This window comes from Ascaphus truei, chromosome 12 (assembly GCF_040206685.1).
Source record: "Ascaphus truei isolate aAscTru1 chromosome 12, aAscTru1.hap1, whole genome shotgun sequence".
Taxonomy (NCBI): domain Eukaryota; kingdom Metazoa; phylum Chordata; class Amphibia; order Anura; family Ascaphidae; genus Ascaphus; species Ascaphus truei.
This window is the reverse complement of record NC_134494.1, coordinates 32,487,019-32,499,792: the sequence shown is the minus strand read 5'-3', so window position 1 is coordinate 32,499,792 and position 12,774 is coordinate 32,487,019.

Genomic DNA, 12,774 nt, shown 5'->3' with positions numbered 1-12,774 from the left:
ATACAAAAGTTATATAATAAAAAAATTGCAACTTAACACCATAGAACAACTTTATGCAATTGGCTGAACACCACAATCCCAGAATACATGTTGTCCCGAGACCACTGCTGAGCCTCATAATGGGGTGCCCCAATATAATTGTAGGTCCTCCTATTTGGAGGACGCCTAACTCTCTGGCCCACTTGAGCTGCTCTTCAGCTACTTCCTCTAAGGAGTATAGTACAAAGTCTTGAGGCTCAGCCTCTCCCATTGAGGGTGCATCAAAATGTCTCAGAAAGTCTCTCTGGGGTGAAACACGGCTTCTGGGATCCAGGGGCGGCTCTTTGGAGTCACCCTAGTAGGCGTCGTTAGTTGGGGCCCTTACAGTACAGTCGCTCGATGTTGGAGGCCAGGGGATGCAAGCACTTTGTTACCCGTCACCGTTTCATAGCGGCTGAACACATCCACTCTGGCACCACCTGTCCCGCATGCTCCCTCCAATCATCGAACATTTCTTTGACTAGTGATGTGGGTCGCACTCCAAAGAAGGTCTATAGTGTCCCATAATTCTGCGACTGTGAAGACATGGTCAGGGTCTCCAATAGTTGAGGTAGGGTCACTCCTAGTACAGAGTCGCCACTTGCTAAGTGACTATTACTGCCCAGCCTTGGACTGGAGCCCGAGGTAGAACTTCCTATTTGTCGGTTAGGAGTAGGTGTATGTTGGGGACTCCCAGCCCAGCTGAGGGCTCCTTGTGCAGCACTTGGGTTGAAGGTTAGTCGGGGTAGGGGTACGTCCCTCCGGATGGGTGTACTTGAGACCAGGGCGTTAGCCTTCCATCCTCCAGGGGTGTAGGAGGAGATGGACACTTCAGCTTGATCAGGAACCTCTCAGAAGGGGCTGTCTCACATTTTAATCTGGTCTGTAATTGTTACATACGCCTATAACATGTATTATCTTTAACTGTGCATGCAATGTCCTGCATATAATGTATAACCATGCTCAATTAATGTAACTATATATTTGTCATCATACTGTAACTCCATGCCCAGGACATACTTGAAAACGAGAGGTAACTCTCAATGTATCACTTCCTGGTAACACATTTTATAAATAAATACATAAATAACAGTGTAGCTTTTGCTACACACGTATATAAAGCACAGAGTGTTAGATTAAGAAAAACCTTATCTCTCTAAATGCAAATCTGAAGAGAGGACTTTGGTGCTTCCGAGAGCTCACGCACAGCATCCTATATGTATAACTGTAATGTGGGTTCTGTAAATGTATCACAGACAGCCTGCGAAAGATCAAATCATTCCTGTATAATCAACACAGCAGAGCGTACCCATTTTGCTGCAGGATGGGCTTGAACTGCAAACCAACCATGTTGTGATTATTATGTAGTAGCTACAGCTTAGCATCGTTTAGTGACATGGCCCTAAAGCGCTATTTTTTGGGGGGGTTGGGGGGTGCAGTGGTGGCTTGTTTTGCTTTTGTGATTACAGTGTTGGTGAGCTCATTAATCATGCCCTTTAAAGTGGGAGGCTGCATGGCATTTCCAGCAGCAATTAGCGAACAAGATTTTCGACCTGCAACACTGATTATCCAACAAAGAGCCCTGCACTTAAATCAAACGCAGGCTCAATCAGATTAAAGCCCCTCACCATACAGCACTCACACCACCCCCTCCTCCATTAGAGAAGATTATATGTGTGACTAGGTTATGCTTCTGTCAAAGCTTCTGTACAAACATAATAATAAAGGAGAGGGTCATTACAGGAGACAAAGGAGGTGACAGGTCAGCTGGCCACCGGGAACCAAAAATGCCACGCTCTTCATAAGCATTTGTATTGTATTGTATGTCTTTATTTATATAGCGCCCAAAGTGTACTCAGCGCTTCACAAGGAATACAGTACAGAGAATTATAATAGTACAATAAGCGCAGCAAAATCAGACAATAGGAAAGGAAATCCCTGCCCCGAAGAGCTTACAATCTAAGTGGTATGTGGGGGGACTTACAGAGACAGCAGGCGAGGGAATAAGTGCAGTAGGTGGCAGTGCTTGGACACAATGGGTGGCAGGAGTGACTGAGTGTGGGACATTAGCCATAAGTGCAGGCTATTGGGATGCTTGATATGTGGGGCGAATTTTAAGGTGAGTCAGTATTAAATAAGAAGGTTAACACCATTTACAGGGGAAGAGATGGCAGGGAGGCGCGGGTGAGATCAGGTGTGTATGTCTGTCATTTGCCAAAGGTACTTAACTGTAAAGCATTCAACTATTTGAGCCAACACTGGACGCTTAGGAGAAGGTCCCCATGGGTAGAGATGGTTGAATTTATTTTTCGTGGATTTGGATCCGCCTTGGATCAGCTGGTTCCTTTGGTCCACGGATTTCTGTACACCAGTCTAAAAAATGGCCAATCCATCCGTGGATTCTGCAATCCGGAATCCGTGGATGGATTGTTAAAATCCACCAGCGAATTGTATCCAATGGCAGTTTTGGATTCATCCACGCGGATTGAAACTGGAACAATCCGTCGGCGGATTTTACACCGCGGAAACAGATTTTGAATAGCAAACTCGGGATAATCCGGGAAGCGGATTTGGAGCGGTTGGCCCGTCTCTACCCATGGGCCATGGGAGGGAATTCATGTGTTGAGAATAATACCAACTCATTCGGAGAGAGGGTATCATGGAGGCAGCCATCTTAAATGTGGACTACCCGAATTTAATGGCAAGTGGCTTCCTGAGTTAATCAAAAAGTGCAGCAATTCAGCCATGAGGGTCGTATGGAGCAGAAGCTCACACTTTTCCATAGCATGGACCACTCCTGTGTTGTTACACGCTGGGAGGATATATTTATGTATACATATAATATATATTTTTAAGTATTTGACCTGTATCTTAAAATCAGCCTTTAGTGACCCATGGGTTCATCCGAGGTCAGAATACGTCCATCCAATATAACTACTGTATAGAAGGGAACCACCAAACCTCCCTCATGTGGGCATTTGGACTGTAATAGTAGGTCATGAAGGGGATGTCAGCATGGTGGTTACGTTATAACGTTTAATAATGTGACAATAACAAAGCAAGAATATAAACAATAAAGCAGTTGGTGGGGTCGATGAAATCTAGTTATTAAAGTCTCCTGGCTGCATAATTATTTATTTATAAAATGTTTTACCAGGAAGTAATACATTGAGAGTTACCTCTCGTTTTCAAGTATGTCCTGGGCACAGAGTTATGAAATACAGGGTTACAAATACATGGTTACATTAAGTGAACAGGGTTATACATCATATACAAGACATTGCATGCACAGTAAGAGATAATATCTGTTATAGGTGTAGCATTGTTTCCCCCCCACACCCACCTCAGTGGGAGATGCACAGCTTCTGCTACCTGTTGTGTGGTGCGGATACCTGTTAGGATCAGGAGAGCTGAGTTGGATCTGCGGTGGTATGGAGATCAGCACAGGCTTAGGTTCTTTCTGTAGTTCTTGTCATGGTGTTAGCGCCTCCAGCCGTAGTGGGCTCCGGGGTGTCCAGAGATCAGCCCCCACTATTGCATTCGTCTCCCTCCTGCTCAAGGGCTGATACTTAGACAGGAGTGTAATAACAAGGGTCTTTATTGCATGGCATGCACCCACTTCAGATCTTCCTTACAGTGATGCAGAGTCTCAGAGTCCCAAGCCTCTTGATGGTGATGGCCCCTGATCTTACAGGGCCTCTGTGGCTGAATCTCAGAGGTTCCCCCAGCTTAAAGAGTGACTGGCTCACCCCGGCATCGCATCCTGGCGGAGGTGTCCCCAACCGAAGAAGAAAATCTGTGTACTACCTGACCAGGGCGCTGGTCGTAAGGTACTAAGGCTTAGCCGCGCTGATAGGGCCATACGGAATAGATACCAGCAGTCCCACGGTTATAACTTCCCCTGTGTCCCAGAGCCTATAATGCAGGAAATAGAGGATCACCGGCATGAGTGGCTCAAACTAGCGGTCACTGATTATCTTCTGGACACCCTGGAGCCCATTACCGCTGGAGGCGCTAACACCATGAGAAGAACTACAGAAAGAACCTAAGCCTGTCCTGATCTCCATACCATCGCAGATCCAACACAACAGGTAGTAGAAGCTGTGCATCTCCCACTGGGGGGCGGGGAGGAACAGTGCTACATAGGCGTATGTAACAGTTACAGACCAGATTAAAATGTGAGAATTTTGAGGTGCACTGTAAGAGAAGGATAGGAGCGGCCGGATACTTTGCTGAACCTTAGAACCAGGAACAGTCTTTTGGAGCCAGATCTCAGATGATAAGTGCTGCATGTGGTAGGGGTGAGGAGCTTGTTCAGATAGACGTGTTAAGACTGGGGCAAGGTCTTCAGGGCCATATTTATCAAAGGACAAATGTGTGGGGATAGGTGAAATAATGTAGCAATGAATGATGTGAAGCATTAGCAGGAGACTCCAAAGTGCTAAGTGAAAGGGTTAAATGGGACCTCATTTCATTTCCTCATCTGAATGATTCTTTCCTTTGTGCCGTGAGGGAACCTGGGGACAGAGAAAGACGAGACATTAGCCGCAGTGCGCGTACCTCAAAGCAAGACAGAGGCAGGGTGAATGGGCCCAGATATTGATTCTGTCTCATTAACTCATGACTGGTGTTCATAGATAAACGCCTCTGAAGCCGATCCAGAATAATAATTACTCATTGGCAACAGAAAGAGACTTTCAAATATCCTGTATTGGAGCTCGATGTTCATTATCTAGCACAAACTTAGCATCTCAAGTAAAACTGATTACTTCAGTAGCACAGGGTACAAAGGAAGCAAAGACAACTTGTGTTGAATTTGATGCCTGCTCCCCCTCTTCCATGTAGCTGGGTGCGGCTTCCCTACGCTTTCATAAAGCTGAGGTTCTCCTCCCCACATGTAGCTGGGTGCTGCCCCCCCTCTCATGTAGCTGGGTGCTGCCCCCCCTCTCATGTAGCTGGGTGCTGCCCCCCCTCTCATGTAGCTGGGTGCTGCCCCGCCTCTCATGTAGCTGGCTGCTGCTCCCCTCTCATGTAGCTTGGTGATGCCCCCCTCTGATGTAGCTGGGTGTTTCTCCCCCCTCTCATGTAACTGGGTGCTGCCCCCTCTCATGTAGCTGGGTGCTGCCCCCCTCTCATGTAGGTGGGTGCTGCCCCCCTCTCATGTAGGTGGGTGCTGCCCCCCTCTCATGTAGGTGGGTGCTGCCCCCCTCTCATGTAGGTGGGTGCTGCCCCCCTCTCATGTAGGTGGGTGCTGCCCCCCTCTCATGTAGGTGGGTCCTGCCCCCCTCTCATTAGGTGGGTTCTTCCCCCCTCTCAAGTAGGTGGGTGATGCCCCCCCCCCCTCATGTAGCTGGGTGATGCCCCCTTCTCATGTAGCTGCCCCCCTCCCTCTGATGTTGCTGGGTGCTGCCCCCCCCCCCTCTCATGTTGCTAGGTGTTGTTCCCTCTTTCTCCCCGATGCTGGGTGCAATTTACCCAATTTACCCCCTATGTAGTGGATCCATCTAGCTGGCTGCTTCCCCCCTCTCATTTAGCTGGGTGTTGTCCCCTCTCATGTAGCTAGCTGCTGCCCCTCCCCCTCTGATGTTGCTGGGTGCTGCCCCCTCTCATCTAGCTGGCTGCTGCCCCCCGTCTCATGTAGCTGGCTGCTGCCCCCCCTCTCATGTAGCTGGCTGCTGCCCCCCTCTCATGTAGCTGGGTGCTGCCCCCTCTCATGTTGCTGGGTTCTGCCCCCCCTCTCATGTTGCTGGGTGCTGTTCCCCCTTTCTCCCCGACGCTAAGTGCAATTTGCCCCCTATATAGTGGATCCATGCAGCTGGATGCTGCTCCCCCCCATGTAGCTGGGTGCTCTCCTCCCCCATGTAGCTGGGTGCTCTCCTTCCCCGTGTAGCTGGGATCTCTCCTCCCCCCATGTAGCTGGGTGCTCTCCTCCCCCATGTAGCTGGGTGCTCTCCTTCCCTGTGTAGCTGGGATCTCTCCTCCCCCCATGTAGCTGGGATCTCTCCTCCCCCATGTAGCTGGGATCTCTCCTCCCCCATGTAGCTGGGTGCTCTCCTCCCCCGTGTAGCTGGGTGCTCTCCTCCCCCCATGTTGCTGGGTGCTCTCCTCCCCCGTGTAGCTGGGTGCTCTTCCCCTCCCCCGTGTAGCTGGGTGCTCTTCCCCCCCCCCCCCCATGTTGCTGGGTGCCCCTCCATTTAGATGTGTGCTCTCCTCCCCCGTGTAGCTGGGTGCTCTTCCCCCCCCCCCCCCCCATGTTGCTGGGTGCCCCTCCATTTAGATGTGTGCTCTCCTCCCCGTGTAGCTGTTTGCTGGTATTTTTATGCAGCTTGTTACCATGATGAGAGGAAGAACAAACTTAGCATCTAAAGTAAAACTGATTGCTTCAGTAGCACAGGGTACAAAGGGAGACAGGGTTACTTAGCACACGGCAGCTTCCAGTGAAATTACAGTAAATGGAGAAAATAGAAATGAGATAAAATACGCATGATTTATACAGATTACACCCCATGAGTCTTATGGGGTTAATATGCCATTTACTACGGAGATAGAAAAAAAAGTGGAAAGGCAGAGTGAGCGGAGATGTGATGGAGAGACAAAAATAGAAAGAGAGAGAGAGAGTAAAGAAGACATGTAGAAATAGAGCTGAAAAAATCATCTCCATAAAGTAATAGCCTTAATGATATACTGTATCTGCTCAGGAGCGAGGCTGATATCCGCAGAGCGCTCACACCTATTAACAGCTCACACCAAGTGGGACTTTCATCAGTAACATTCACACAGACAGATTGACCCGGCACTGACCCTTCATCCACACCTGCCCCACTCTCCTCCACCCACACCTGTCCCACTCTCCTCCACCCACACCTGCCCCACTCTCCTCCACACACACCTGCCCCGCTCTCCTCCACAAACACATGCCTCACTCTCCTCCATCCACACCTGCTCCATTCTCCTCCACACACACCTGCTCCACTCTCCTCCACCCACACCTGCCCCACTCTCCTGCACCCACACCTGCCCCACTCTCCTCCACCCACACCTGCCCCACTCTCCTCCACCCAGACCTGCCCCACTCTCCTGCACCCACACCTGCCCCACTCTCCTCCATCCACACCTGCCCCACTCTCCTGCACCCACACATGCCACACTCTCCTCCACCCACACCTGCCCCACTCTCCTGCATCCACACCTGCCCCACTCTCCTCCACACACACCTGCCCCACTCTCCTCCACCCACACCTGCCCCACTCTCCTGCACCCACACCTGCCCCACTCTCCTCCACCCAGACCTGCCCCACTCTCCTGCACCCACACCTGCCCCACTCTCCTCCACCCACACCTGCCCTACTCTCCTGCACCCACACCTGCCCCACTCTCCTCCACACACACCTGCCCCACTCTCCTGCACCCACACCTGCCCCACTCTCCTGCACCCACACCTGCCCCACTCTCCTTCACAGGCTACATCCACAGTGAGGGTAACATGTGGTGAGAGGTATGTGTCCTGGATGTCTGTGTATTAGGAGGAGGTGAGAGGTACGTGTCCCTAATGTCTGTATATTATTTATTTATGAAATGTTTTACCAGGAAGTAATACAGTGAGAGTTACCTCACGTTTTCAAGTTATTTCCTGGGCAGAGAGTTATAATAACAATACATTATATTTACAGACATTTCATGGAAAGCTAAGGACAATATATGTTATGGGTATATTTAATAGACAATTAGTAGTTCCAGACCAGATTAAAATGTGAGACAGCTGAAGTCTTGAAATTACTTTTACTGGAGGCGGCTTTGAGAGTCTCCGGTAGATTGTTCCAGTTTGTGAGGTGCACAGTGAGGCACGTTCTATAGTGCCGGGTGCGTGCTACGCCGTGCGCGCGCGCGGATTTTTAGTTGGCTGACGTTAGTCAGCCTTTCTATAGAAGGGCAGGGAGAGGGGAGCCGACAGACAGCGGCGAAGATGAAGAAATTCATCTTTTCGCGCCGCTGCCTGCGCTCAAATGTAAGTATTGGTGTGTATGTATGTATGTATGCATGTATGCGTGTGTAACGGGTATTCCCTGTGAATACAGACGCTACTGGTGCTCATTTACCTGTGTGGCCCTCAGGAGCCTAAGCCTCTGCATGGAGAGCCTGGGGTACGTATATATATCACAATATCTCGTGGTGCAATGCCTCCACCTGGGAGGGATCCCGCCGGAGCGGGAGGAGTCCCTCTCAGGACCTAACACAATAACACTGACTGGTATAAACAGAACGGTCTTTACTGAACGCATGCAAATATATACTTATACTCTATATAAATCACAGCAATACTTGCTCTCGTTGAAAGTATTATCCTTCCCAACCACCGTGTACCCATACACTGTGTACCCATATACCGTGTCCAACTGTACTAGACAGGGCCCTTGGCCACTCTACCACGTAAGTGTCCCCAAGTGATACCACCGCCCTTTAGGCGTGCTCCTTGCGTTGCTGTACAGTGTTGGTGCACTTGTAGAATGATACGTGTCCTGGCTCCGGCCCTGGGTTCCGCAGACTACGACAGGGATTCCGTCCGGTCCGACGTCGTCATCCGCCACCGTGTGGGGTGAATTCCGGCGTGGATAATATCACCGAAAGTCTCTGTGTCTTTGGTGGCGTTCTGAGCCCAGAACCCACCTCGCAGGGCTGCAGTGCTTAGCACTGTGTCCCTGACTACCAAACAGATAATGGGGCAGAGTCCCAACCTAGGGCCTGTCCCTATAGCACAACAAGCTGTTAATGTGGCTCAGGACCTAACTGGGGCCTAGGGTGCTGCTGGCCTAATGTAGTGGGTCACAGACCCCTGCACTCACCTCTTACCCCTAGCTCTTCCTGGTCCTGACTAACGTGGGCTCCGCACGCGAAATGTATCAATCCCTGAGAGCAGGGAGATACTCCAGCCCTATTGGCTCCCTGGCGTCATGTGGTGCGCTCCTGGGCTCATGGGACATGTAGTCCCTTCCAAGAGCCTTCCCTGGTAGGCTAGTGCGGCGCGCGCGATCACTGCGCATGCGTAATGCCTCTGATCGCCGCCGCATCTCCTTCTGCACTGCGCATGCGCGAAGTACAGCATGGCGGCGCCTCCGGAGCACCGGAGCGCTCCCTGTTCGGCCCCCACCCTCCAGAAGTGCCGGCGGGTCTGCCGCTTGGCTCCGGCAGGACTCACCCTTGCCGCGGAGGTAACGGGGGTCCGGCGCTACACATGTTTCTATGGATGTGTGTGTATGGGGGGGGGGAGGGGGCGGGTAAATACGTGCACTCACAAAATTTTTATTTATTTTTTTATTTTAAAAATCTTACTTACACTCACCTTTTTTCTGCCTACACTCACACAACATATACACATACATACACACACACATACACACACACACACACATACACACACACATACACTTACCTGCAGCTCCCGACACTATATACACGGAAAGCATGCGGCACGTGCACGCGCGTTCGCATAGGAACGCACGGCCGCATGCTGTATAGAACGGCCCTAAGGAGGAGCGGCCGGATACTTTGTTGAACTTTGTGACTGTCAACAGTCTTTTGGAGTCAGATCTCAGATGATAAATGCTGCATGTGGTAGGGGTGAGGACCTACCACATGCAGCATTGTACTTTTGCATGTCTTGTTTGCCTTGTGCGTGTATTCCGCAGGCATCTGTAGTGATTAAGATCCTTGCTATCACCAGTTACTTTGTATCTTTTCCACAAGGCATCCCCTGTACTCTTATTCTGGGTAGCGGAGCATGGGTATCACAGAGATTTAAGAACTCTTTGGAATTAATCAAGCACAGTAGCAGGGTCAGGTATCAAGTCGATTCTGTATGAAAGGCAGTTAGTAAGATCAGCCATAAACTGTTGTGGGTTAAAGTTTCTAAATGTTCTAGTAAGGAGAACTTTAGGGCTTGATTGGGGTGATCGGATTTCCCTTTACACAGTACACTATTGCATGGTACCTGAAAATGTCAGGTTGGATTCCAGAGGATTGGATTCTGTTGGGACTAGAGGATAGGATTAAATCTAGGAAGGTTGCCAGATTGTATATTTGTCTGTGTGGAATGGGAAATGAGTTGGGTTAAATCTAGTGACTTTAAATCGAATCCAGATTTGATTGTTTTTATGGTCAAGCCAATTGAGGTTAAAATCACCTAGAACTAACAGATCACTCTTCACATTCCGAGAGGAAATTGTGCCAAGAAAGTGAGTGATATCAGGCAGGGATTGTAGTGGGGTTTCGAATATTTATACGGGTGAAAGATAGCCCTTTTAGGAATTTAAACGGGGCATTATCAGGGGTATGGGACAGAGTTGAGAAGGGGGGGGGGGGGGGGCTGGGTTGAGTTCAATATCCCCGGCTAAAGAGGGCAGCAGGATAAATAGAAATGTGGGTAATTGTTTGAAGACTGCAAAGTTGCGATATTTGCCATTAGAATGAGTGGTGCTGGGTGTGCTGGTTTTCAGCGCTCTCCAACATTCCATAGATAATGCCAGGCTTTTGAGTAGTTCCAGGATGTATGATTATTGTATTGTATTGTATTGTATGTCTTTATTTATATAGTGCCATTAATGTACATAGCGCTTCACAGTAGTAATACATGGGGTAATCAAATAAATAACAGATAATATAAATAACAGATCATGGGAATAAGTGCTTTAGACATAAAAGTAACATTAAGGAAGAGGAGTCCCTGCCCCGATGAGCTTACAGTCTAATTGGTAGGTAGGGAGAACGTACAGAGACTGTAGGAGGGAGTTCTGGTAAGTGTGTCTGCAGGGGGCCAAGCTTTATGTATCATGTGTTCAGAATATCCACAGTGCTATTCATATGCTTCTTTAAGCAAGTGTGTCTTAAGGTGGGTCTTAAAGGTGGATAAAGAGGGTGCTAGTCGGGTACTGAGGGGAAGGGCATTCCAGAGGTGTGGGGCAGTCAGTGAAAAAAGGTTTAAGGCGGGAGAGGGCTTTAGATACAAAGGGGGTAGAAAGAAGACATCCTTGAGAAGAACGCAAGAGTCTGAATGGTGCATAACGAGAAATTAGGGCTGAGATGTAAGGAGGGGCAGAAGAGTGTAAAGCTTTAAAAGTGAGTAGAAGAATGGAGTGTGAGATGCGGGATTTGATCGGAAGCCAAGAGAGGGATTTCATGAGGGGAGATGCTGAGACAGATCTAGGAAAGAGTAGAGTGATTCTGGCAGCAGCGTTTAGGATAGATTGTAGGGGAGACAGGTGAGAGGCAGGAAGGACGGACAGCAGGAGGTTACAGTAATCAAGACGGGAGAGAATGAGGGCCTGAGTCAGAGTTTTAGCAGTCGAGCAACAGAGGAAAGGGCGTATCTTTGTTATATTGCGGAGGAAAAAGTGACAAGTTTTAGAAATGTTTTGAATGTGAGGGGCGAATGTGAGAGAGGAGTCGAGTGTGACCCCTAGGCAGCGTGCTTGGGCTACTGGGTGGATGATCGTAGTTCCAACAGTAATGTGGAAGGAGGTAGTAGGGCCAAGTTTGGGAGGAAGTATGAGGAGCTCTGTTTTAGCCATGTCAATTATATTGAGTGTGTGCCATAAAGGAGGACTTTGTAGTGGATAGAGAGAATTAGGCTAAGGCCCCAGTGAGCGCGGGTGACGGGGTGCCTGGCGGCGCTCATTACCTGCATCAGCGCGACCTGATGGACTCCTGGCAACTCGCGGCGGGGAGGCCTGGCGGGGGCGCAGCCATGACGTCACGCGGCTGGTTCGTCATCATTGGCTGAACATCCGCCGTGACGTGGCCAATGCTTGGCCGCCGCGCCCAAAATCTTGTCTTTTGGCTAAGACGGTCGCGCATCGCGCTTTGTGCATGTACGCACGCATGCCGACTGGGGCCTGACCCATAGAGGGCTGTACTTTGTGTGCGGCACGCACGCGGCCACCGGAGGCGAAGACTGACATCTACATGAGGCCACAGTAAGGAACAGAATTGAGGTCCGTAGCAGGTTCATTATCACACAGGTACATAACAATACAAGGCTGTGCATCTTACTTTAGTAGAGCTTCAAGGTAGTCTGTAGAATCGCCAAGTTGATATCCATTGTTGAGTTAATACAGCATCCTGCATAACTCTTAGACTGAGTCCACTGTGCCGCTGACCACGCTTGGCGCTTAGCGCGGTAAGCACAATGAATGCAAATGTGTCCGGCCACGCAGTCACCCATGCCGTACGCTCGCGGGCGCTGGGGCGCTTGCCGAGACAGATGCAATTGACCTCCTCAACCAATCAGCACCGGTCACTGCTCGGCCACGCACTCCAAACCCCCCCCCTCCCCCCACCGCTCATAAAGAAAATATATGCCGGACAGCCGAGCGCTCATGCTTGGAGAGTTGGTGATGTCACCGCTATCATGCATGGGCGCGGGGACTCGGCTTATACTACACTTAATAATAATATGACCATTAAATATATGCACTCTATTAATGCAAGGTTTTCCCCCAAATGGGTGCTTGAATTTATACTGCTAACACAGCATATCACCTGATATTCATCAGTGCTAGTTTGCTCAATAAAAACTAACACCTAGCTAAGCAAATTAGAGACGTTAACAGACTGTGAAACATATTTAGATAAGCAACATTTGGCATAGGGATCAGATAAGAAGTAACATACATTTCTACTATATGAAACTAGAGGGAGCCAAGCTCAACAAAAGAGGAGAGAGGAGAGGGGGGAGAGAGAGGAGAGAGGGGGATGGAGAGGGAG